The sequence below is a fragment of the Oncorhynchus mykiss genome, chromosome 11, assembly GCF_057628025.1.
Source record: "Oncorhynchus mykiss isolate SJ-2025 chromosome 11, ASM5762802v1, whole genome shotgun sequence".
NCBI classification, from domain to species: Eukaryota; Metazoa; Chordata; class Actinopteri; order Salmoniformes; family Salmonidae; genus Oncorhynchus; species Oncorhynchus mykiss.
Window position 1 is genome coordinate 25,484,207 of NC_143032.1, and position 24,597 is coordinate 25,508,803.

At 43.0% G+C, this 24,597-nt stretch overlaps 1 pseudogene; it reads left to right on the forward strand.

Moving 5' to 3' along the window:
- The first annotated feature begins 12,549 nt into the window (after nucleotides 1-12,549).
- On the forward strand, nucleotides 12,550-13,692 carry LOC149979529 (uncharacterized; annotated as a pseudogene).
- Nucleotides 13,693-24,597: the final 10,905 nt, after the last annotated feature.

The window sequence follows — 24,597 nt, forward strand, 5'->3', positions numbered from 1 at the left end:
GCCTATCGCCCGTAGCACTCATCTGTAGCCATGAAATGCTTTGAAAGGCTGGTCATGGCTTACATCAACACCATCAAACCAGATACCCTGGACTCCAATTCGCAAACAGATCCTACGATGATGCAATCTCTATTGCACTCCACACTGCTTTTTCCCAGACGAAGGGAACACCTAAAGTTGAAGTCAAAAGTTTACATACACTCAATAAGTATTTGAATGCATTGCCTTTAAATTGTTTAACTTGGGTCAAACGTTTTGGGTAGTCTTCCACAAGCTTCCCACAAGAAGTTGGGGGAATTTTGGCTCATTCCTCCTGACAGAGCTGGTGTAACTGAATCAGGTTTGTAGGCTTCATTGCTCACACACTTTTTCAGTTCAGCCTACAAATGTTCTATAGGATTGAGGTCAGGGCTTTGTGATGGCCACTCCAATACCTTGACTTTGTTGTCCTTAAGCCATTTTGCCACAACTTTGGAAGTATGCTTGGGGTCATTGTACATTTGGAAGACCCATTTGCGACCAATCATTAACTTCTTGGAAGACTGATGTCTTGAGATGTTGCTTCAATATATCCACATCATTTTCCTACCTCATGAGCCATTTATTTTGTGAAGTGCACCAGTTCCTCCTGCAGCAAAGCACCCCCACAACATGATGCTGCCTCTCCCATGCTTCATGGTTGGGATGGTGTTCTTCGGCTTGCAAGCCTCCCAAACATAACAATGGTGATTTTTGCCCAACAGTTCTATTTTTGTTTCATCAGCCCAAAGGACATTTCTCCAAAAAGTACGATCTTTGTCCCCATGTGCAGTTGCAAACCATAGTCTGGATTTAGAGCAGTGGCATCCTCCTTGCTGAGCGGCCTTTCAGGTTATGTCGATATAAGACTATTTTTACTGTGGATATAGATACTTTTGTACCTGTTTCCTCCAGCATCTTCACAAGATCCTTTACTTTTGTTCTGGGATTGATTAGCACTTTTCGCACCAAAGTACGTTCATCTCTAGGAGACAGAATGTGTCTCCTTCCTGAGCAGTATGGCAGCTGCGTGGTCCCATGGTGTTTATACTTGCATACTGTGTTGTTATGTGTTAATAACATTTAGACTACGTTACCCAGCAGGCTATGCGGGAGGCAAATGGTTCAAGAATGCCTTGCATGGCTAAACATGGAGTTTTCTAGCTGAAGTATATGTTCATTAAAAGTAGTTAAACCCACGCCCCGGTTTGTCATTATATAAGGAACAAACATTCCATGGTGTCAGATTGGTAGTCGCTATGACGAGACAGAGAAAAGAAAGGAGTAACTCTGCAAATTTCCTGATGAAAATTGAACATTCTACCACAAGTCAAGTGGGGTGAGTAGTCGAAGATGCTAGCTTGCAAGAGCGAGGACAACGAGCCGCAGCAGCGAGAGTGACAGCAGCGAGAGCGAGGCTACATTGGAATCTGTTGATGAGCAAGTTGATGAGCAACATACTGAAGTAAGAGAAATTGACACTGTTCCTGTTCTCCGTCATGGATAGGCTTAGTCCTCCTACTCCTATGCAGTTATCAGGCAATTTAGCTGACAATTGGAAACGTTTCAAGCAGAGATTCAATATCTACCTAGCAGCCAGTGGTGCAGGGGGAGATGATGACAAATTTAAACTTCCATTTTTCTGCATGTTATTGGAGAGGATGCATTGGACATTTACAATAGCTTTCAGCAAGACGAGGCAAACTTGACATTGACTGTGCTAATGGCCAAATTTGAGGATGTACTTTGTACCAAGCCAGAACGTCACGTTTGAGAGATACACGTTTTTCTCTCATGATCAGAAACAGGGAGTCAGTTTTGACCAGTATTTGGCTGAGCTGAGCACACTGAGCAAAACGTGTGAATTTGAAAATCTGAAAGACTCACTAGTAAAAGACAGGATAGTCTGTGACATACTTGATAATGGACTCAAGGAGAGATTGCTGCGTGAGCAAGATTGAACTTCGGATAAAGCAGAGCACACGCTAAAGAGCTGTGCAGTGTATGCCATAAAAAGAGAGGAGCACCACACACAACACCTTACAAAACAAAAACAAGCAAAAGAGAGAAATCAAAACACTACATGTGGAAAATGTGGATTTATCCACAGGACAACAAAAAAATGCCCTGCATATGGCAAATCATGTAACAACTGTGGGAAAAATAATAATTTCTCAAAATGCTGCAAAGCTGAGGCTACAAAGAAAAAGGTTCACACAGTCAAGGAGGAGATTGAAGAATTCTTTGTTTGTTGATTCTGTGGAAATATGCAATGCAGTAAATGCTGAATGGCTTGCACCATTGACTGTGAATGAATCTATAATACCATTCAAGCTTGATACTGGAGCACAGGTAAACCTGTTGTCGCTGGATGCCTACAAAACACCGAAGGTGAAGAGCAAAATACACCCGTACCAGTCAAAAAAAAAGAAAAAAGTAGCTGCATAGTAACTTTACAGCACAAAGGAAAACAGTTCAGAGTGCAGCTGCCGATTGTGGAAAAGAGTGTACAGCCTATTCTAGGAATCAATGCATGTGAAAAGTTCAATTTGTTGAAGAAGAGTGTATGAGGTGACATCACAGACTGAAAATGACCAAGAATCGCTACTGGCTGAGTATGAGGATGTGTTTGAGGGTCTTGGATGTTTACCAGGAGAACACAAAATATGTACTGATGACAAAATTACTCCAGTTGTGCATGCATGCAGAAAAGTTCCATTTGCACTGAGGAAAAAGCTCAAGGAGGAACTCGGACGCATGGAAAAGATGGACGTCATCACAAAAATGGATGAACCTACAGACTGGGTAAGCTCACTGGTTATTGTGGTGAAAAAGAACAGCGATCTCAGGATATGTCTAGACCCGAGAGATCTCAACAAAACAATCAAGAGAGAGCATTTCAAGTTGCCAACCAGAGAAGATATAATGCTGCAGTTTGCTGGAGCAAAGTGGTTCAGTAAGCTTGATGCCTCATCAGGATTCTGGCAAATGAAGCTAGATGATGCAAGCTCAAGGCTATGCACATTCAACACACCTGAGGGCAGGTACAGATTTCTTCGTCTAATATATGGGATTCTCTCAGCGCCAGAGGTCTACCACAAGACAATCCACATGATCTTAGAGCACATTCCAGGAGTGGAGACTATGATCGATGACATCATCATCTTGGGGTCCACAAAAGAAGAACACGATGCGTGAATGAGACAAGTGCTGGACCTGACACAAGGACAAATGCCAGTTTGGTGTGAAAACACTTACCTTCGTGGGAGATGTACAGTGCCTTGCGAAAGTATTCGGCCCCCTTGAACTTTGCGACCTTTTGCCACATTTCAGGCTTCAAACATAAAGATATAAAACTGTATTTTTTGTGAAGAATCAACAACAAGTGGGACACAATCATGAAGTGGAACGACATTTATTGGATATTTCAAACTTTTTTAGCAAATCAAAAACTGAAAAATTGGGCGTGCAAAATTATTCAGCCCCTTTACTTTCAGTGCAGCAAACTCTCTCCAGAAGTTCAGTGAGGATCTCTGAATGATCCAATGTTGACCTAAATGACTAATGATGATAAATACAATCCACCTGTGTGTAATCAAGTCTCCGTATAAATGCACCTGCACTGTGATAGTCTCAGAGGTCCGTTAAAAGCGCAGAGAGCATCATGAAGAACAAGGAACACACCAGGCAGGTCCGAGATACTGTTGTGAAGAAGTTTAAAGCCGGGTTTGGATACAAAAAGATTTCCCAAGCTTTAAACATCCCAAGGAGCACTGTGCAAGCGATAATATTGAAATGGAAGGAGTATCAGACCACTGCAAATCTACCAAGACCTGGCCGTCCCTCTAAACTTTCAGCTCATACAAGGAGAAGACTGATCAGAGATGCAGCCAAGAGGCCCATGATCACTCTGGATGAACTGCAGAGATCTACAGCTGAGGTGGGAGACTCTGTCCATAGGACAACAATCAGTCGTATATTGCACAAATCTGGTCTTTATGGAAGAGTGGCAAGAAGAAAGCTTTTTCTTAAAGATATCCATAAAAAGTGTCATTTAAAGTTTGCCACAAGCCACCTGGGAGACACACCAAACATGTGGAAGAAGGTGCTCTGGTCAGATGAAACCAAAATTGAACTTTTTGGCAACAATGCAAAACGTTATGTTTGGCGTAAAAGCAACACAGCTCATCACATTGAACACACCATCCCCACTGTCAAACATGGTGGTGGCAGCATCATGGTTTGGGCCTGCTTTTCTTCAGCAGGGACAGGGAAGATGGTTAAAATTGATGGGAAGATGGATGGAGCCAAATACAGGACCATTCTGGAAGAAAACCTGATGGAGTCTGCAAAAGACCTGAGACTGGGACGGAGATTTGTCTTCCAACAAGACAATGATCCAAAACATAAAGCAAAATCTACAATGGAATGGTTCAAAAATAAACATATCCAGGTGTTAGAATGGCCAAGTCAAAGTCCAGACCTGAATCCAATCGAGAATCTGTGGAAAGAACTGAAAACTGCTGTTCACAAATGCTCTCCATCCAACCTCACTGAGCTCGAGCTGTTTTGCAAGGAGGAATGGGAAAACATTTCAGTCTCTCGATGTGCAAAACTGATAGAGACATACCCCAAGCGACTTACAGCTGTAATCGCAGCAAAAGGTGGCGCTACAAAGTATTAACTTAAGGGGGCTGAATAATTTTGCATGCACAATTTTTCAGTTTTTAATTTGTTAAAAAAGTTTTAAATATCCAATAAATGTCGTTCCACTTCATGATTGTGTCCCACTTGTTGTTGATTCTTCACAAAAAAATACAATTTTATATCTTTATGTTTGAAGCCTGAAATGTGGCAAAAGGTCGCAAAGTTCAAGGGGGCCGAATAGTCAAACCAGATCCGAGGAAAACATCAGCCATCAACAACATGGAGCGCCCGAAGAACAAGGACGATGTGAGACGCTTCATGGGCATGATCACCTACCTTGCAAAGTTCATACCAGATGTCTTCTGGAACAGAACCATGAATGGGAATGGTCCCATGAACAGGAAAACTGCTTCAAAAACCTAAAGAAGACAATCACAGAAGAGCCAGTGCTCAGGTTCTATGATCCAGAGAAAAGCACAAGGATTTCTGCAGACGCGTCACAGTTTGGCCTGGGAGCAGTTCTTCTGCAACAGCATGACAACACATGGCAACCCGTCGCTTATGCGTCCAGAGCCTTGACAGGCGCAGAGACAAGGTACGCACAAATAGAGAAAGAACTACTGGCAAGCACATACGCTTGCGAAAGGTTTCACCAATACGTCTACGGACTAAACTTCGAAGTAGAAACCGACCACAAACCATTAAGGCACTGAATGATTGTCCAATGAGAATCCCAGAGAATGTTGATCAGACTGCAAAAGTATGATCTGAAGATGATCTATACCCCGGGAAACTTCATGTTCGCCGCCGACACTCTTTCTCGAGCAGTCGACAAGAAGGAGAGCTTCGACACACAGAAAAAGACTGAGATTCAGCCCTACGTCGACATGATTGTAGCATCAGTTCCTGTGTCTTCTGAGAGAATGGAGCAGATCAAAAGAGAGACCGCAGCTGACCAAACAATGACAGAGTTAAATGAAACAACTCGGATAGGATGGCCTGCACAGAAAAACAACTGTCCAAGGGGAATACAGGATTACTGGATGTGCAGAGCAGAGCTCACCGTTGTGGATGACATAGTGTTCAAAGGCAACAAGATTGTCATTCCCATGACACTACGCAAGAAATGGTGCAGAAAATACACTAGGGCCACTTGGGTGAGGAAGAATGCAAACGACGAGCACGAGAAGTAATGTACTGGCCAAGAATGAACCAGGAAATCAGCCAGACCACTGCTTCATGTGAACTGTATTTTACCTACAGGCCAAAGCAGCAAGCAGAGCCGCTAATACCTCATCCAGTACTCAACAGACCCTACTACAAAGTTGGAGTTGACCTTTTTGACTGCAATGGCAAAAGTCACATTGTTGTTACCGACTACTACTCAAACTACCCTGAAGTAGCAACACTGCCAATTACCTGAAATCAGTCTTTGCAAGACATGGGGTTGCGTCTGAACTGTACTCGGACAATGGCCCGCAGTTTTCAAGTTCCGAATTCCGATCGTTCGCTAACGACTGGGGATTCCGACACAACACCTCCAGCCCCAACTACCCAAGGTCCAACGGCTTAGCAGAGAGTTCAGTCAAAATTGTCAAAGGTCTGATGAAAAAGGCACACGATGGAAAGGAGGATTTCCTAAAAAATCTGATGATCTATCGCAGCGCACCACTGCAGAATGGACTTTCACCTGCACAAATGTTGATGGGACGTCGCATCAGAACCAACGTACCCATCCATGAGGACTTGCTAACACCCAGAGGTGCTCACAAAGTCAAACTCGCAAAGGACAAACAGAAAGACAAACAAAAACAGCGACACGAAAGAAATGCAAGACACTTACCTGAACTGAAACCTGGAGATCATGTACGACTCCGAGACATCACTACAGGAACCTGGATTCAGCAAGGGTGTGTGCAGAGAGAAGTTGCAATAGAGAAATAGAGTCACAATAGAGTATTGTTGGACAGATTATATTTAGTTGAAAAAATAGATATATATTTTTTAAGAAAAACATTTGGGGAAAGAAATGTGTGTTATTGAAAATTGCATGTTATGCAGGTTGAGTAAACAAATGTGATGTGACAGGTGTAGTTACATAGAAAAGTAGTTTTATTTTAAAGGAAAGAAGATGTGTTGTTATGTGTTAATAACATTTGGTCTACATTACCCAGCAGGCTATGCAGGAGGCAGATGGTTAAAGAATGCCTCGCATGGCTAAACATGGAGTTTTCTAGCCCCGGTTTGTCCTTATATAAGGAACAAACATAACAAATACTGATTGTTTGTACAGATGAACGTGGTACCTTCAGGCGTTTGGAAATTGTTCCCAAGGATGAACCAGACTTGTGGAGGTCTACAATTTTTTTCTGAGGTCTTGACTTATTTCTTTTGATTTTACCATGATGTCAAGAAAAGAGGCACTGAGTTTGAAGGTAGTCCTTGAAATACATCCACAGGAACACCTCCAGTTAACTCAAATGTCAATTAGAAGCTTCTAAAGCCATGGCATAATTTTCTGATATTTTTCAAACTGTTTAAAGGCACAGTCAACTTAGTGTATGTAAACCTCTGACCCACTGGAATTGTGATACAATGAATTATGAGTGAAATAATCTGTCTGTAAATAATTGTTGGAAAAATTACTTGTGTCATGTACAAAGTAGATGTCCTAACCGACTTGCCAAAACTATAGTTTGTTAACAAGAAATTTGTGGAGTGATTGTTAAACAAGTTTTAATGTGTCTGTAAATTTCTGACTTCAACTGTATGTGAGAATGCTGTTAATTGACTTCAGCTCAGTGTTCAACACCATACTGCCCTCCAAGCTCATCACTAAGCTAAGGACTGAACACCTCTCCTCTGCAATTGGTTTCTGGACTTCCTGACAGGACGCCCCCAGGTGGTGAGGGTGGGCAACACACCCTCAAGGCAACACACCCTCACACACCCTTCTTCACCTCTTGTACTTCCATGACTGTGTGGCCATGCACAACTCCAACACCATCATTAAGTTTGCCGATGACGACGAGACAGCCTATAGGGAGGAGGTCAGAGACCTCTCCCTTAAGGTCTTGAGGTCCAAAAGGCTCCTTAACAGCTTCTACCCCCAAGCCATAAGACTGCTGAACAATTAGTCAAATGCCCTCTTTTATTATTACACTGCTTACCCTACCTACAAGTACGAATTACCTTGACTAACCTGTACCCCAGCTCATTTACTCGGTATCGGTACCCCCTGTAATAGCCTCATCATTGTTATTTTATTGTGTTAGTTTTTTTTAAACTTTTTTTACTCTTGTTTATTTAGTAAATATTTTCTTAACTTTACTTTCTTAAAACTGCATTGTTGGTTAAGGGCTTGTAAGTAATCATTTTACGGTACACCTGTTATTTGGCGCATGTGACAAATACAATTTGATTTGATTTCACTTGGATCATTGCCTACGCGACATGCAGTCCTCAACCAACAGTGCAGGAGGCGGCGGCAGCGCTTCCGTAAAACAATGTATACTTGTGAAACCCTCTGCTAACTTCACAAGGTTTCTGCAATGGCTACTAAACAGAGAGTGCCGTCATTGTGCAGATTAAAAGGAGAACTGCACTGGAGTGGCATTGTGTTGCTGTCACACAGTATTCTCCTTGCGATACAATTAATATTTTGTGACTAGGCTACTGCAGATTGGTTTATGTACAAGGGCGATCAGTCCTGCCACTTTGGCATTGTCTACTTTTCATGCCATTCCATAGTCGTTACGATATGTGTTCACTCCAGTCAACATTGTGTCCCCCATTGTATCTAACCGTATGTGCAGTGTATTTAAAAGTATATGTTATACCATAAACTATGATACAACTGCATCTTTGTAAAGGGGTCAATGACATCATTAAGTTTGGACAGAACGGACGGATGAAACGGATGGACGAACGGATGGACGAACAGAAGGTTGGCCAAACTGGGGTGGCAGGTAGCCTAGTGGTTCGAGTGTTGGCCCAGTAAGCGAAAGTTCGCTACATCGAATCCCCGAGCTGACAAGGTAGAAATCTGTTGTTCTACCCCTGAAAAAGGCAGTTAACTCACTGTTCCTAGGATGTAATTTTAAATAATAATTTGTTCTTAACTGACTTGCCTAGTTAAATAAAAAATAAACACAGGCAGACAGTGCTTTTAATGAACATTTTTCCACACAGGCAGACATACAGACAACTATCCATCCAGACAGACAGTGTTGTTTTATGTGTCATTATTTCAGTCAGTGTGTGTCACAGTGGAATGGGACACTCAGCAGGTTTCATTAAAATCCCCAGTCCGGTCCAAACACCTCTCTCAGGGACAGCCAGGTCTGAATAGGGGGTTATTAGAGGTAGGTGACAGTAAATGACGTCTGTGTTTTGGCCTGGAAAGGTTATTATGTGGAATCAATGTAAGTTCACAATAGGACACAGCGACTGACTCTGAGCTCTTTCTTTCTCTTTAATATCAAGCGTACGTACTGATATCCACCTGGACAGACATTTGAGGGTTGGAGTGCACAATGATCTACTGGCCAATCACACATCAATGTTCAAGTGGTAGAGAGAACATCATCTCACAGAACATGTAGAATTTTGTATTATTCTGTCTTTATTCTAATCATTGCCTACATGACATGCAGTCCTTAACCAACAATGCAGACGGCGTCGTTGTGCTATCCGGTGTAAGATAATGTATACTTATAACACCCACCACTAATTTTACAAGGTTTGTGCAATTGCTACTTATGAAAATGAAAATGCAATATGACTTACAATGGAACAGTCAGTCAAGGATATTCCACAGCTTGAGGGTTTCAGATTTACAATAGAGCCTAGAGTACTCTGCATACTGATTATTACTAAGGTAAGGGATATGTGTTAAACTCTCACTAGACACAATAGAGGAATTAGGATTCAATCCGCCTGGTTTTAGACTAGAGGTACTCTTCCAAATGAGTATCTATTATACCAGAACCCTTCAGGCTATTGCCAGCCTGCTAGATGGGATACCTCACAAGGGAGGTACACCCAATACGCCGTGTGTATTTCGCACCACTACAGCAGATGGTTATGATATGGATTACCATGACAGTAAGTCAATAAGACAGAGATCCAGGTTTTAGCAGGATTAGTCAACTCTCTCTCGGCTCTATCAGGGTTTTGTTTTCAGATACGTCATTGTTCTCCGATCTCCACATGCTCTTGAATTAAATGTGTGTTCTGTCCTGGTTTGTTTGGGCCCGTCTATGGCTCAGAGGCAGAAGTTATGCAACATTTACTCAAAACATTCTGCTCCAACAGGCTGCCAGTGTTCTGTCAGGAAGAGTTTGATGATGATAAACAATAATAATATATTTTTTTTAAACATAAATGGGCAGCAGACCTGTGATTTGTTGCACTCGCACCAGCGTATGTTTCCATTCCGAATGCTTTAGAACCGCTCATTCCCTTCTGTCACAGAGACACACTTGGTTACAACTGGTTATAATTCAACTCCGACCAATGAGAATGGGTGACAACTCCACCTCTCATTTTCGTGGGAGTCTGGACGTGTGATCCAGTGTGTGTTTCATTAAGAACACCTGCTCAGAGCTGGGCCAAAATCACTAATTCAACAGCGGCTCTGCAAATTCAAATCCAATTCTATTTGTCACATCCTTCATGAATAACAGGTGACAGCCGTGGTATATCAGACCATATATCACGGGTATGACGAAACATTTATTTTTACTGCTCTAATTATGTTGGTAACCAGTTTATAATAGCAATAAGGCACCTCGGGGGTTTGCGGTATATGGCCAATATACCACAGCCCCTCATGAATTGTTGCTTAAATAACTACTGTAGAAAGTGACAGATGAGTCAAAAGAGTTAGTGCGAAAAGGGTCAATGCAAATAGTCCAGGTAGCTATTTGGACATACGGCTTGGGGATATAAGCTGTTCAGTGTCCTGTTGGTTCCAGATTTGGTGCATCAGTACAGCTGCCATCCGGTAGCAGAGAGAACAGTCTATGACTTAGGGGGCTGGAGTCTTTTTTGTACAATTTGTAGGGCTTTCCTCAGACACCGGCTGGTATAAAGGTCCTGGGTGGCAGGGAGCTCAGCCCCAGTAGTGTTCTGGGTCGTACACATTACCCTCTGTGGTGCCTTGCGGTTGGATGTCAAGCAGTTGCCATACCAAGCGGTGATGCAACCAGTCAATATGCTCTCAATGGTGCAGCTGTATAACTTTTTGAGGATCTGAAGACCCATGCCAAATCATTTCAGCCTCTCGAGAGGAAAGAGGCATTGTCTTGAACTCTTCACAACTGTGTTGACGAGTGTTGACCATGGAACTTGAAGCTCTCGGCCCGCTCCACTACAGCCTCCGTTTCCTGTAGTCCATGAGCAACTCCTTTGTCTTGCTGATGTTAAGGAGCCTTTTGGACCTCAAGACTAAACTTAGCACTCTGGTACCACTTTACGTGCGTTAGCAGAGAGAACAGTCTATGACTTGGGTGACCGTAGTCTTTGACAATTTTTAGGGCCTTCCTCTGACCCCACCTAGTATATAGGTCCTGGATGGCAGGAAGTTTGGCCCCAGTGATGTACTGGGCTGTCTCGCACTACCCTCTGCAGCACCTTACGGCCGAATGCCAGGCAGTTGCCATATCAGGCGGTGATGCAACCGGTCAGGATGCTTTCGATGGTGCAGCTGTAGAATTTTTTGAGGATCTGGGGACCCATGCCAAATCTTTTCAGTCTCCTGAGGGGGATTATACATTTTTGCACAAACTGTCAGAAACTGTCTAAAGGAATCTCATCTGCATGCTCGTTGTCCTGACCAGGGTCTTGGCTTGACTGCAGTTCGGCATCGTAATCGATTTCAGTGGGTAAATGCTCACCTTCGATTGCCACTGGCACACTGGAGAAGTATGCTCTTCACGGATGAATCCCGCTTTCAACTGTAACGGGAAGTTGTCAAATGTATGGTGTCGTGTGGGCGAGCGGTTTGCTGATGTCAAGGATGTGAACAGAGTGCCCCATGGTGGGTTTATGGTATTGGCAGGCATAAACTACAGTCAACGAACACAATTGCATTTTAGCGATGAAAATGTGAAAACACAGAGATACCGTGATGAGATCCTGAGATCCTTTTTTTAAGGTATCTGTGACCAACAGATGAATATATCTGTATTTCCAGTAGAGAAATCCATAGATTAGGGCCTAATGAATTTATTTCAATTTTCCGATTTCCTTATATGAACTGTTACGCAATAAAATCTTTTAAATTGTTTCATGTTGCACACAATATATTTTGGTTCAGTGTAATTGGAGTGTCCCGGAGTCCAGTTTGATATTATTGAGAAAAAAAGAGCTCAGGTGTGATTGACCAGTAGACCATTGTGCACTCCAACCCTCAAATGTCTGTCCAAGTGGAAATCAGCACTGTCACGTATACTCCCTCTCCGGCCTCTAGGTCATCAGGCTGCTGATTATTCCACACACCTGTCACCACTGTCTTGTGCACCAGCGCCTCATGACACTCACCTGGACTCCATCACCTCCTTGATTATTTCCCTTTATGTCACGCCCTGACTGTAGATTGCTTTGTATGTTTCTATTTTTTGTTTGGTCAGGGTGTGATGTGGGTGGGCGTTCTATGTTGTTTTCTTTTCTATGTGTTTGGCCTGGTATGGTTCCCAATCAGAGGCAGCTGTCTTTCGTTGTCTCTGATTGAGAACCATACTTAGGTAGCCTTTTCCCACCTGGTGTTTGTGGGTAGTTGTTTCCTGTTTTGTGTTTTCACCTTTCAGGACTGTTACAATTTTCATTTCTTACATTCACTTTGTTATTTTGTATTTTCGTGTTCTGGTATAACAAATAATCATGGACACTTACCACGCTGCATTTTGTTCCGATCCTTCCTACTCCTCATCCGATGAAGACGAAGATCGTTACAGAACTACCCACCACCAACGTACCAAGCAGCGTGGTAAGGAGGAGCGGAGTGTTCGGGACTCCTGGACTTGGGAGGAGATACTCGACGGTAAGGGACCCTGGAGTCAGGCTGGGGAATATCGCCGCCCGAAAGCTGAACTGGAGGCGGCGAAAGCTGAGAGGCGGCGATATGAGGTAAGGCAGCGCAGCAGGCACGAGAGGCAGATTGGCGGAGTCAGGCGATAAATCTGAGCCAACTCCTTGTGCTTACCGGAAGCAGCGTATTACTGCTCAGGCACGTGTTATGCGGTGAAGAGCACGGTGTCGCCAGTGCGCGCTCATAGCCCGGAGCGCTATAGGCCATCCCCCCACAAGTGCCATGTGAGAGTAGGCATCCAGCCAGGGCGGATTGTGCCAGCCCTGCGTGTTTGGTCTCCGGTGCGCCGTTACGGCCCAGGGTATCCTGCGCCGGCTCTGCGTACTGTGTCCCCGGGGCGCTGGGAGGGTGCTGTTCGTCCTATGCTTGCGCTCCTCCCGTGCCGGGCGAAAGTGGGCATTGAGCCTAATGGAGAGGTGCGAGTGGTAAGCACCAGATCTCCAGTGCTCCCCCACAGCCCGGTTCGACCTGTGCCTGCACTCTGGAGGGCCCGGGCTAAAGTGGTCATCCAGCCTGGAGGAGTGGTGCCAAAGCTGCGCACCAGAGCTCCAGTGCTCCCCCACAGCCCGGTTTATCCGTTGCCTCCTCTACGCACCAGGCCTCCTGTAGGTCTCCCCAGCCTGGTGGGCCCTGTGGCAGCCCCACGCACCAGGCTGTCTCTGCGTCTTCTCCTTCCAGAGTCTCCTGCCTGTCCGGCGCTGCCAGAGTCTCCCGCCTGTCCGGCGCTGCCAGAGTCTCCCGCCTGTCCGGCGCTGCCAGAGTCTCCCGCCTGTCCAGAAGCGCCACTCACTCCAGATTCGACCATCAGTCCAGTGGCGTCCTCTAGTCCGGGGTCGGTGGTGAGGGTTCCCGCTCCAGAGGCATTATTAAAGTGGGTCGAGACAGAAGTGGGGCGGGGTCCAATGTCCCTCACCAGAACCGCCACCACGGAGTAATTCCCACCCAGACCCTCCCCTATAGGTTCAGGTTTTGCGGCCAGAGTCTGCACCTTTGGGGGGGGGGGGGGGGGTGTAACTGTCACGCCCTGACTGTAGATTGCTTTGTATGTTTCTATTTTTTGTTTGGTCAGGGTGTGATGTGGGTGGGCATTCTATGTTGTTTTTCTATGTTTTCTTATCTATGTGTTTGGCCTGGTATGGTTCCCAATCAGAGGCAGCTATCTATCGTTGTCTCTGATTGAGAACCATACTTAGGTAGCCTTTTCCCATCTGGTGTTTGTGGGTAGTTGTTTCCTGTTTTGTGTTTTCACAAAACAGGAAGATCGTTACACTATATCTGTCACTCCCCTTGGTTCTTTCCTCAGGTGTTATTGACTCTGTTTTCATGTCGGTGCGTTGTTTGTGTTTCGTGTTTGTTTCTTTTATATATTAAAACACTCACTCCCTGAACTTGCTTCCCGACTCTCAGCGCACTCGTTACAAGCACACTTGATGATGAGGAGAAAGAAAGAGCTCAGAGTCAGTCGTGTCCTATTGTGAACTCACTGTGATTCCACATAATAACCTTTCCAGGCCAAAACACAAAGGTCATTTACTGTCAGCCACCCCTAATAACCCCTATTCTGACCTGGCTGTCCCTGAGAGAAGCATTCAGACCAGACTGGGGGATTTAATGAAACTTGCTGAGTGTCCCATTCCACAGTGGCTCACACTGACTAGAATATTGACACAAAACAGCACTTTCCGTCTGTCTAGATGGTTGCTTACTTGTCTGTCTGTCTGCCTGCATTGAATAATGACACATACAACAACACTGTCTGCCTGCCTGCCTCACTGTCTTTCTGTCGGTCTGACAGGCTGTCCGTTCATCCAACCGTCTGTCCGTTGGTCCATCTGTTCGTCTGTTCGTTCGTTGGTCTTCTGTAGGTCTGAATGGCATGAAAAGTAGACAATGCCAAAGTGGCAGGACTGATCGCCCTTGTACATAAACCAATCTGCAGTAGCCTAGGCACAAAATATTAATTGAAGCACAAGGAGAATACTGTGTGACAGCAACACAATGCCACTCCAGTGCAGTTCTCCTTTCAATCTGCACAGTGACGGCGCTCTCTGTTTACTAGTTTTGTCCTTTCATTTTCAATTCCCCGTGTGAGTCAAGGTCCAATCTCATGATTTGAATGTCTCCCAGATTAAACTCTAGAAATGAAACTGGAAATACTGTGTAGTGAACCAAGGTTACAGTCCCAACAGTGGACATGCTCTAGTGTATAGTGTGTTCAAACAGACTATTTCCCATTTTTTTGGTCTCTGTCTAAAACAACAGACTGGAAGGTATTTAGTTGAAAATGTAGAGTTTGACATTTTCCCAGAAACAAAACCATCGCTTGGAATCACAGTTAAAATGCTATTTTAAGTGTTACACTTTGATGTTGGCTGTAACTGAATAAAGGGGAAGCCAAGAGGTGAAAGAGAGTCACTATATTTTCCTGACAAGTTATTGCCTGCAAGGCATAGTTATATAGAGTTATTTGGATCCATAAGGATATCCTGAACAGTGCAATTACAATGAGCTCATCCGATCTGTTTGTTTTCAGTGTTAGGGCGCCCACATCTAATCCTATGCAAAGCAAGGTAATTGAAAGCCTTGTGGGGAGCCCAGCTATCACCTGCTCTTGAATCACAGAGGGGAGCAAATACATTACATCACCATGGAGTCAACAGAGAATACTCTGCAGCACCACCAAGGAACAATTAAACCACAAGTGCTGAAATACAGTAAATCACTGATTTGGGGTTTTCCTCAGAGGCATATTCCTTTAGATCTCTTTAATATACAGAATGAGCACAAGAAGACTAAAAGAGAGATGATATGTGAAGCATTCAGACACATAGAGATGGACACCACACATATCCGCGCTAATGAAGATGAAGCAGTTTTTCACAACCACAACAGAGTAATGTTATCTGGTTAGCTGTCTGGGATGGATTAATGGTGAGGAGAAACTTATAAATTGAAGTTAAGAGAAATCCTTCCTTGTTCTGAGTCATTATAGATCAGCTGCTCTAAACAGTCAACAGTGTGTGTGTGTGTGTGTGTGTGTGTGTGTGTGTGTGTGTGTGTGTGTGTGCGTGCGCGTGCGTGTGTGTGTGCTCTTAGCTATCAGCATGCTCCCAGCCATCCCAACTATCAATCAGTGGTCTCTCTGTAAATGCCAAGGCCGATAATTAATGATAGATTTACAGCGCTATTGCTAATGAAAGATTTACAGGCGTAAAGGATACTTGGCAACAGATAGCCCGTAGGAAGCATCTGAGCTATGACAGCCAGCCACCACATCAATTTCTTCTGGGAGACAGGTGCACATAATGGGCCAACAGTCAAGGCAATGACAATTGTAGGAGAGGAAAAAAAATGTAGGCGTGCGTGTGTGTGTAGAAAATGTGTGGCAGGCCGACAGTCAGTGACACGCAGCAGAAGGTAGTAGCGCATCGCCGTGACAACGCCGACAGCCAGTTAACCTTCAGCCCCCTCCAGATGCCACGGCGACAAGCATCATCAAAACAGTTTGGACCCTCACTTGACAAAATACTTAATTCTGACTTCTTAAGGTTATTTCACAATAACACTACACAGACACAATCCCCCCTTGTCCTCCTTCCTTTTTTCTAGTTCTTCCACAGCTTTTAATGTATTTCCTTTAAAGCCATGGTTCACTGGTTACTGTATAGTTTGAAATCCTCTACAGCTGTTGGCTTATTAAGTTACTATGGCAACCTGCCGCATTCACTTGTGTTCCATCCCGCCCAACTGGGACCCCACAGGGTAAACCTTTAAGCGGAGAGCCGGGAGGGAGCTCCATCGTGGATTTTGGGTTGGAGACAAGGAGGCAGACGAGACATGGATTGGGTTAGGGAATTGCTTATTTCTCCTTTCCTTAGCTCCATTTAACTGACTATTGAGCACAAAAGCTGTTCCTTTTTGACATCGGTGGTGGATGCCTTAATTTTACGAAACATAAAAGTGTATTGACAAAACGTCAGAGTGAGAAAATGTTAGGTCATAAAATATAGAGCTCTCTATTCGTACAACCAATATGTTTATGAATGACAATTATACCTATCACATACTGCACAAATAGCTTGCAAAAAGATTCATAGGTGTCTCTAACCAATGACTAAACCAAAAAAATGTACTCCATTCTTGCCATTTATACTAACTACATTACATACCCCTTTCCTTTCCCTCAACCCTCTCTCAATATGTAGGCTTGCTAATGAGTCACAGCGCAATGATTAGATCATACATTTTCATTTCATTTCTTAATTATCAATTCGACTGTGTGAGTTTTATTGAAAAGAGAATTGATATAATCTTATGCAATATAAGTTAATAATTCTAATTTGATTTCACATTTTATGTGCATACTAAGTAGTCTTGTTAAGACATCTTTCTCGCCAAGAGATAATTAATTATTCTAAATGCAAAGCGATTAATTTTTCTTATCTTCAAATTGCTATTGAAGGTTTTAAACCGGATTTACTATTTCAAGTCTTATTTGATGCAATTATATTAAGACCTAGGTCTATATATCATCACATTAGGAAAGACCAAAGATATAATTTTCCTTCACAGAAGCAAACACTGCTCCATTGCAACCCACTGACTTTGAAGTAATGGGTTCAGTTACTGAACCATTTAAGTTAAAAAATATGACTTCCTCTATGAATATTAAAGCGTTAATTTGTTACCTGATCGCCTCAATGTTTCTGTCATTGGCAGCTATGCTAAGAACCCATGAAAGGACCATAAAAACTCAGCCAAAGGCATTATGTACATAAAACAATGACGTCCATGTAATCAACCCATAGGAGTACACAAAACACATATATGGAATCAACGGAACGCACAATGGAACATCTGAACGAAGGGCAGATCTAATATTTGGCTTGGAACACTTTGAACACCCTGTTCATTATGAGTCAACATGGATCTCGCTCTCAGTTCTTCTACTCATAACAGACATGGATCTCTCTCAGTTATTCTAGTCATAACAGACATGGATCTCTCTCTCAGTTCTTCTACTCATAACAGACATGGATCTCTCTCTCAGTTCTTCTACTCATAACAGACATTGATCTCTCTCAGTTCTTCTACTCATAACAGACATGGATCTCTCTCAGTTATTCTAGTCATAACAGACATGGATCTCTCTCAGTTCTCCTACTCATAACAGACATGGACCTCTCTCTCAGTTCTTCTACTCATAACAGACATGGATCTCTCTCTCAGTTCTTCTACTCATAACAGACATGGATCTCTCTCTCAGTTCTCCTACTCATAACAGACATGGACCTCTCTCTCAGTACTTCTACTCATAACAGACATGGATCTCTCTCTCAGTTCTTCTACTCATAACAGACATGGATCTCTCTCAGTTCTTCTCCTCATAGCAGACATGGATCTCTCTCTCAGTTCTCCTACTCATAACAGACACGGACCTCTCTCTCAGTTCTTCTACTCATAACAGACATGGATCTCTCTCTTTCTTCTTAATGACAAAGACAGTAAAAGCAATCCCACCACTGTGTCACGTTCTGACCTTAGTTCCTTTGTTATGTCTTTGTTTTAGTTTGGTCAGGGCGTGAGTTGGGGTGGGTAGTCTATGTTATTTTTTCTATGTTGTGGTTTTGTGTTTGGCCTGGTATGGTTCTCAATCAGAGGCAGGTGTTGTTCGTTGTCTCTGATTGAGAATCATACATAGGCATCCTTTTCCCACCTGTGTTTTGTGGGTGATTAGTTTTCCATGTCAGTGTTTGTTCCACACGGGACTGTTTCGTTTGTTTCGTTTATTCACGTTGTTATTTTGTATTTCAGTGTTCAGGCAAATAAACATCATGAACACGTACCACGCTGCGCATTGGTCCGATATTTCCTACTCCTCCTCAGTCGAGGAGGATGAAAAGCGTTACACACTGTTGATGTTTAACGTCAATACGTCAGATGGTAATTACTGGATTGTTAGGAGGATAAAAAACAAAGACATATCTTACAGTGATTATTGAGTCGATAGTCTTCCTCACACTGTGTGTGTGTCTCTGTGTGTGTGTTGTCTCTCTAAATCAAGGTCAATGGGTCAATGGGGGCCAGAGAGAGTCTGGGGTAGAGTCTCAAGGCTGCAGAATTCACTGGCCTGAAGTACAAGCGGACTCCGCCCCCGACAAAGATACTTCATCATCTCCAACCCATTACGTTGTATATTGTTATATGGCAACACCCCACCCCCCACCCCCCACTTCTATATGACTCCTTTCTGATAATATTAATCAGTAATCTATTGCCTGTGTGTGGAAATTGCTATTGAAGCATGTGACTTGATTGTAAAGGCTTGGTCAGCGAGTCATGGTTTCTCCACACCTGGGAGGAAGTGGGTTTAGATGTGGTGGCGTCAGTAGGGGAGGAGGAGGAAGACAGAAGGGGAGAGAAAGGGAGGGGGGGTAATAACTGATTCGCTACAGTTTATCAGCGACTGTCTGGGTTGTAAATACCACCCGCTATCTATTCATTCCCTACTAACAGTCCACAGAGCACAAAAGGGACATTCTGACAGCGCTGGACAGTGATCTCATCTCTGAGATATCTCTCTCTGTGGTGTGGTGGCAGAAACTCGGCAGGGCATTGGCTCACCCTCCGCCGCCTAGCATGGTCCCAGATCTGGTTGTGCTGTCTTGCCAACGTGACTGCTGTTATTTTACAGCAATGGAGTGACACTAATAGATAAGGGACCAGGCTAGGTGGTGGAGGGATTGTCAATGGCACAACACAGCAATGGAGTTGGCAAGACAGCACAAACATATTGTGGACAGCTGGCATTTGTAACTAGAAAAGGACTGGACAATGTATTCTGCATGCACCATTTCCTAATATTGCTATTCAGCACTGTGCTGTACTGTATGTCAACTTACTTCAGTGCTGTAGGAGGCCTACCCATCAGCAAGCGCCAAGACGTGTGTGGCTGTTCGTCCACGACTTTGTGTGTTTGCGATACTAGGGAGATGGGAAAGATAAGAGGTGGAATACAGGGAGGGAGGGATAGATAAGAGGTGGAATACAGGGAGGGAGGGATAGAGGGATGGGTGGATAGGAGTAGAGAAGGTAAACAGAGAGAGGGGAAAATAATTTTACAGTGTATGGAACAATGGTGACACCTACTTTGTTTATTTGCAATACTAGGAAGATGGGAAAGATAAGAGGTGGGTGGTGTGGATAGAGGGATGGAGGGAAGTAAAGAGATAAAGAGGATAGACCCTTTTCCGTCGGTGTGTTGTGGAGAAACAGCAGCAGAACTAACACACATTCCATTAGACAGTAAATATTGACTCAGCGGTGAACAACTGGGTTCTATTGCACAGCAACAAAAAAAAAGCATTGTGTTCCTGGGTACTGGGCCTGCTCGGGCTGAATGCCCTCTGTTTGCAGATTATGCTGATGGTAGGTTGATAAGTGGGCCTAGCTGGGCTCTGTAATGTTCACCATGTTTTTTTCAGCTACAACAGGACAATGACCAATAAACCTTACCTCACTGTCAGTCTTCTCATAGCTATTCATTCCGGGGGCTGTCCCTCCCAAGTGATTTAAGGTGAAGTGGTCTCCGTTGTTAACTAAACAATGAAACGCACACACGCAAGCACGCACGCACGCACACACACACACACACACACACACACACACACCACCCATATTAGGGAATGAACGTTATTTATAATAAAGCAGCACAAACATATCTTGGACAGATGGCATTTGTAACTGGAGAAGGACTAGCCAGTTTATTGGCAAGATATCTATGGCAAGACCTGAAATGGTTGTCTAGCAATGATCAACAACCAATTTGACAAGGCTTGAAGAATTATGAAAATAATAATGGACAAATATTGTACAATCCAGGTGTGCAAATCTATTAGAGACATGCTCAGAAAGACTCACAGCTGTAATCGCTGACAATGGTGATTCTATCATGTATTGACTTAGGGGTGTGAATACCTACAGTATGTAAATGTGTTATTTCTGTATTTAATTTTCAATACGTTTGAAAAACTATTCTAAAAACATGTTTTCACTTTGTCATGATGGGGGTATTGCGTGTAGATGGGTGATGAAAAAAATATATTTAATCTATTTTGAATTCAGGCTGTAACACACAATATGGAATAAGAAAATGGGTATGAATACTTTCTGAAGGAACTGTAAATCTTGATTCATCCCTTAGGCTAGATATTTCCGGCACATATACTATATTATATATGATGCTGATCATCAACATTTTGTATGCATCATAGTGACTTCCCAGCAAACCAAAATTGGTTGTGTGAACGTTCACAGAACATTCATTAGGTTGCTCCAAAGTTCTAATATCACAAAGACTGCCCAGTTGTGCTGACGATTCTACAGTGTTTGTATAAAACTTTTGCCTGATGTTGTAAGAACGTTCCCAGAACAAATGTTTTTATTACTTTACCTGGAAACCTAATAAGAACATTAGGGAAATGTTCCGTGGTGGTTGTTACAGATGTTGCTAACATTTTAGTGAATATGAGGAGAATATTCCAAGGATTTATAATTTCCCATGTTCTGGGAATGTTCCCGGTTTGCTGGGTTATAATGTTCTCCCCCTGTGTAATAGTTTGTGAGATAAGTTTGTCCAACACACAAAAGCCAGCTGTACACAACATGGTGTCTGATGGTGTTGAACGAATAGCCTATTTCACCCTTGAACAACCTTTGTCAAATGTTTTCATATCTTGGGAGTGTAACTTTGAGCTGTGTCCCACTCTCCCACAAAAAAATCAGTTAAATAATTGGTTGGAAGGTGAACTCCTAAACTACCTGTTCACGTCTTGTTCTCAAGCCTTGAATTGATATATATTTTGTTTCATATATTCGAATTACCATTAGTAATTTTCCAGTTTGTCATTCAAATTTTGCATACTGTTGTTTGCTAATTTTTTGCGAGAACTTGGAACCTAGCAAATTAGTCATGCTAATTACATGGAAACTACATGGTGATATGAATTGCAGGATGGAGAACAAAACATGTACAGCTAACTTCAGAGCTCACCTTTCGACCTATCATTTCAACCTATCATCCAGGTTGTATCACATCGGGCCGTGATTGGGAGTCCCATAGAGCGGCGTATAATTGGCCCAGCTTCATCGGGGTTTAGCCGGGGTAGGCCATCATTGTAAATAAGAATTTGTTCTAAAAACCTCTAATTTTTCCATTTTCATCTAAAATGACATACCCAAATCTAAGTGTGTGTAGCTCAGGCCCTGAAGCAAGGATATGCATATTTCTGGAACCATTTGAATGGAAACACTTTGAAGTTTGTGGAAATGTGAAAGGAATGTAGGAGACTATAATACATTAGATCTGGTAAAAGATAATACAAAGAAAAACCAACATTTTTTTGCATTTCATTTGTACCATCATCTTTGAAATGCAAGAGAAAGACCATAATGTATTATTCCAGCCCAGGTACAATTTAGATTTTTGCCACTACATGGCAGCAGTTTACATACTACGTTTTAGACTGATCCAATGAACCATTGCATTTCTGTTCAAAATGTTGTATCAAGACTGCCCAAATGTGCCTAATTTGTTAATTAATAACTTTTCATGTTCAAAACTTTGCATGTTCAAAACTTTGCACAGAAGTTTTAACTGACTTGCCTAGTTAAATCAAGTGTAAATACCGGACCATATTAGCATTTTTTCCATTCCTTCTGCGAATCAAGACGCTTTTATGGATACAGCCACAAAATAAATGCACTGGAACATTGACACAGTTTGACTTTAGGACACTCCAAAGGTATGAAAACACATCACAAAGTTTGTTTCAATCTGGATGAGGGCTTGGTCATGAGGATACATTTTCACCTTTGAACCCTGCAGGTAGCACTGCATCTCTGTGAATGATTTGTAAAGTGAGGGGGAAATGTCTTTGGCTTTACGTGTCTGGTTCACACCTACATCCTGCGATGAAGTAATGATGTATGACTGTGGAGTATTGCACCACATGCAGGTATTCACCTACACCATGCTCTCTCAAGCAAGAAGACACGCATTGTTGTCTCACATTAGGATTGCTGCAATACGTGTAAGGTGATACTGGAATCTCTTCTGTCATACAGTACCTGTCCCAGTCAGTGTTGTGTTGATACTCAGCAGTGAGTCACACAAGTGTTCTTTTGTGAAATTACTGATTAATTCCTTTACGTGTAGTAGGCCTACATCTTACCTGTAATAATTCAGTGTATACGTGCAGGTGTTAATTCCGGTCTGTGTAAATGTTACCTGTGACAGACAAGTCAGTGTACATGAGCAGGTGTGTGGTGTACTGACAATGTTTGTGTCAACATGTGATGTGTCCTAACAGCTGTTCTCAGAGGAACTGAACTGCGTAGCAAGCGGAACCCGTTGATAACATCCAGTGTTGAGTCCTGTAATATCATGTACGATTGAAGGCTTTAATACTGTCCGTGCTGCACTGCAAAGACAAACTGCAGGAAAAATGAAAGCCAACTCATAAAGCACAATGTGTTCCTGCGACAGCTCTCTCTCTCTCTCTCTCTCTCTCTCTCGCTCTCTCTCTCTTTCTCTCTCTCTCTCTCTCTCTCTCTCTCTCTCTCTCTCTCTCGCAATTCAATTTCAATTTAAGGGACTTTATTTGCATGGAAAAAATATGTTTACATTGCCAAAGCAAGTGAAATTGAAAATTAACAAAAGTGAGATAAACAATAAACAATGCACAGTAAACATTATAATAAAGACATTTCAAATGTCATATAATGTCTATATACAGTGTTGTAATAATGTGCATATAGTTAAAGTACAAAAGGGAAAATAAATAATCATATTTACAATGGTGTTTGATCTTCACTGGTTGCCTTGAGGCAACAGGTCACACATCTTGCTGCTGTGATTGCACACTGTGGTATTTCACCCTATAGATATCGGAATTTATCAAAGTTGGATTTGTTTTCAAATTCTTTGTGGGTCTGTGTAATCTGCGGGAAATGTGTGTCTCTAATATGGTCATACATTTGGCAGGAGGTTAGGAAGTGCAGCTCAGTTCCACCTCATTTTATGGGCAGTGTGCACATATTCTGACTTCTCTTGAGAGCCAGGTCTGCCTTCGGCGGCCTTTCTCAATAGCAAGGCTATGCTCACTGAGTCTGTACATAGTCAAAGATTTTCTTCATTTTGGGTCAGTCACAGTGGTCAGGTAGTCTGCCACTGCGTACTCTCTGTTTAGGGAAAGATAGCATTCTAGTTTGATCTGTTTTTTGTAAATTCTTTCCAATGTGTCAAGAAATTGTCTTCTCATGATTTGGTTGGGTCTAATTGTGTTGCTGACCTGGGGCGCTGTGGGGTCTGTTTGTGTTTGTGAACAGAACCCCAGGACGAGCTTGCTTAGGGGGCTCTTCTCCAGGTTCATTTCTCGGTCGGTGATGACTTTGTTATGGAAGGTTTGGGAATCGCTTCCTTTTAGGTGGTTGTAGAATTTAACGTCTCTTTTCTGGATTTGGATAATTAGCGGGTATCGGCCTAATTCTGCTCTGCATGCATAATTTGGTGTTTTACGTTGTACATGAAGAATTCTGCATGCAGTCTCAATTTTGTCCCATTTTGTGAATTCCTAGTTGGTGAGCATACCTCAGACCTCACAACCATAGCGGGCAATGGATTCCATAACTGATTCAAGTATTTTTAGCCAGATCCTAATTGGTGTGTCGAATTTAGAAGGCCCTTCTTGCCTTGTCTCTCAGATCGTTCACAGCTTTGTGGAAGTTACTTGTGGCACTGATGTTTAGGCCAATGGTGCATCGTTTTTTAGTGTTCTAGG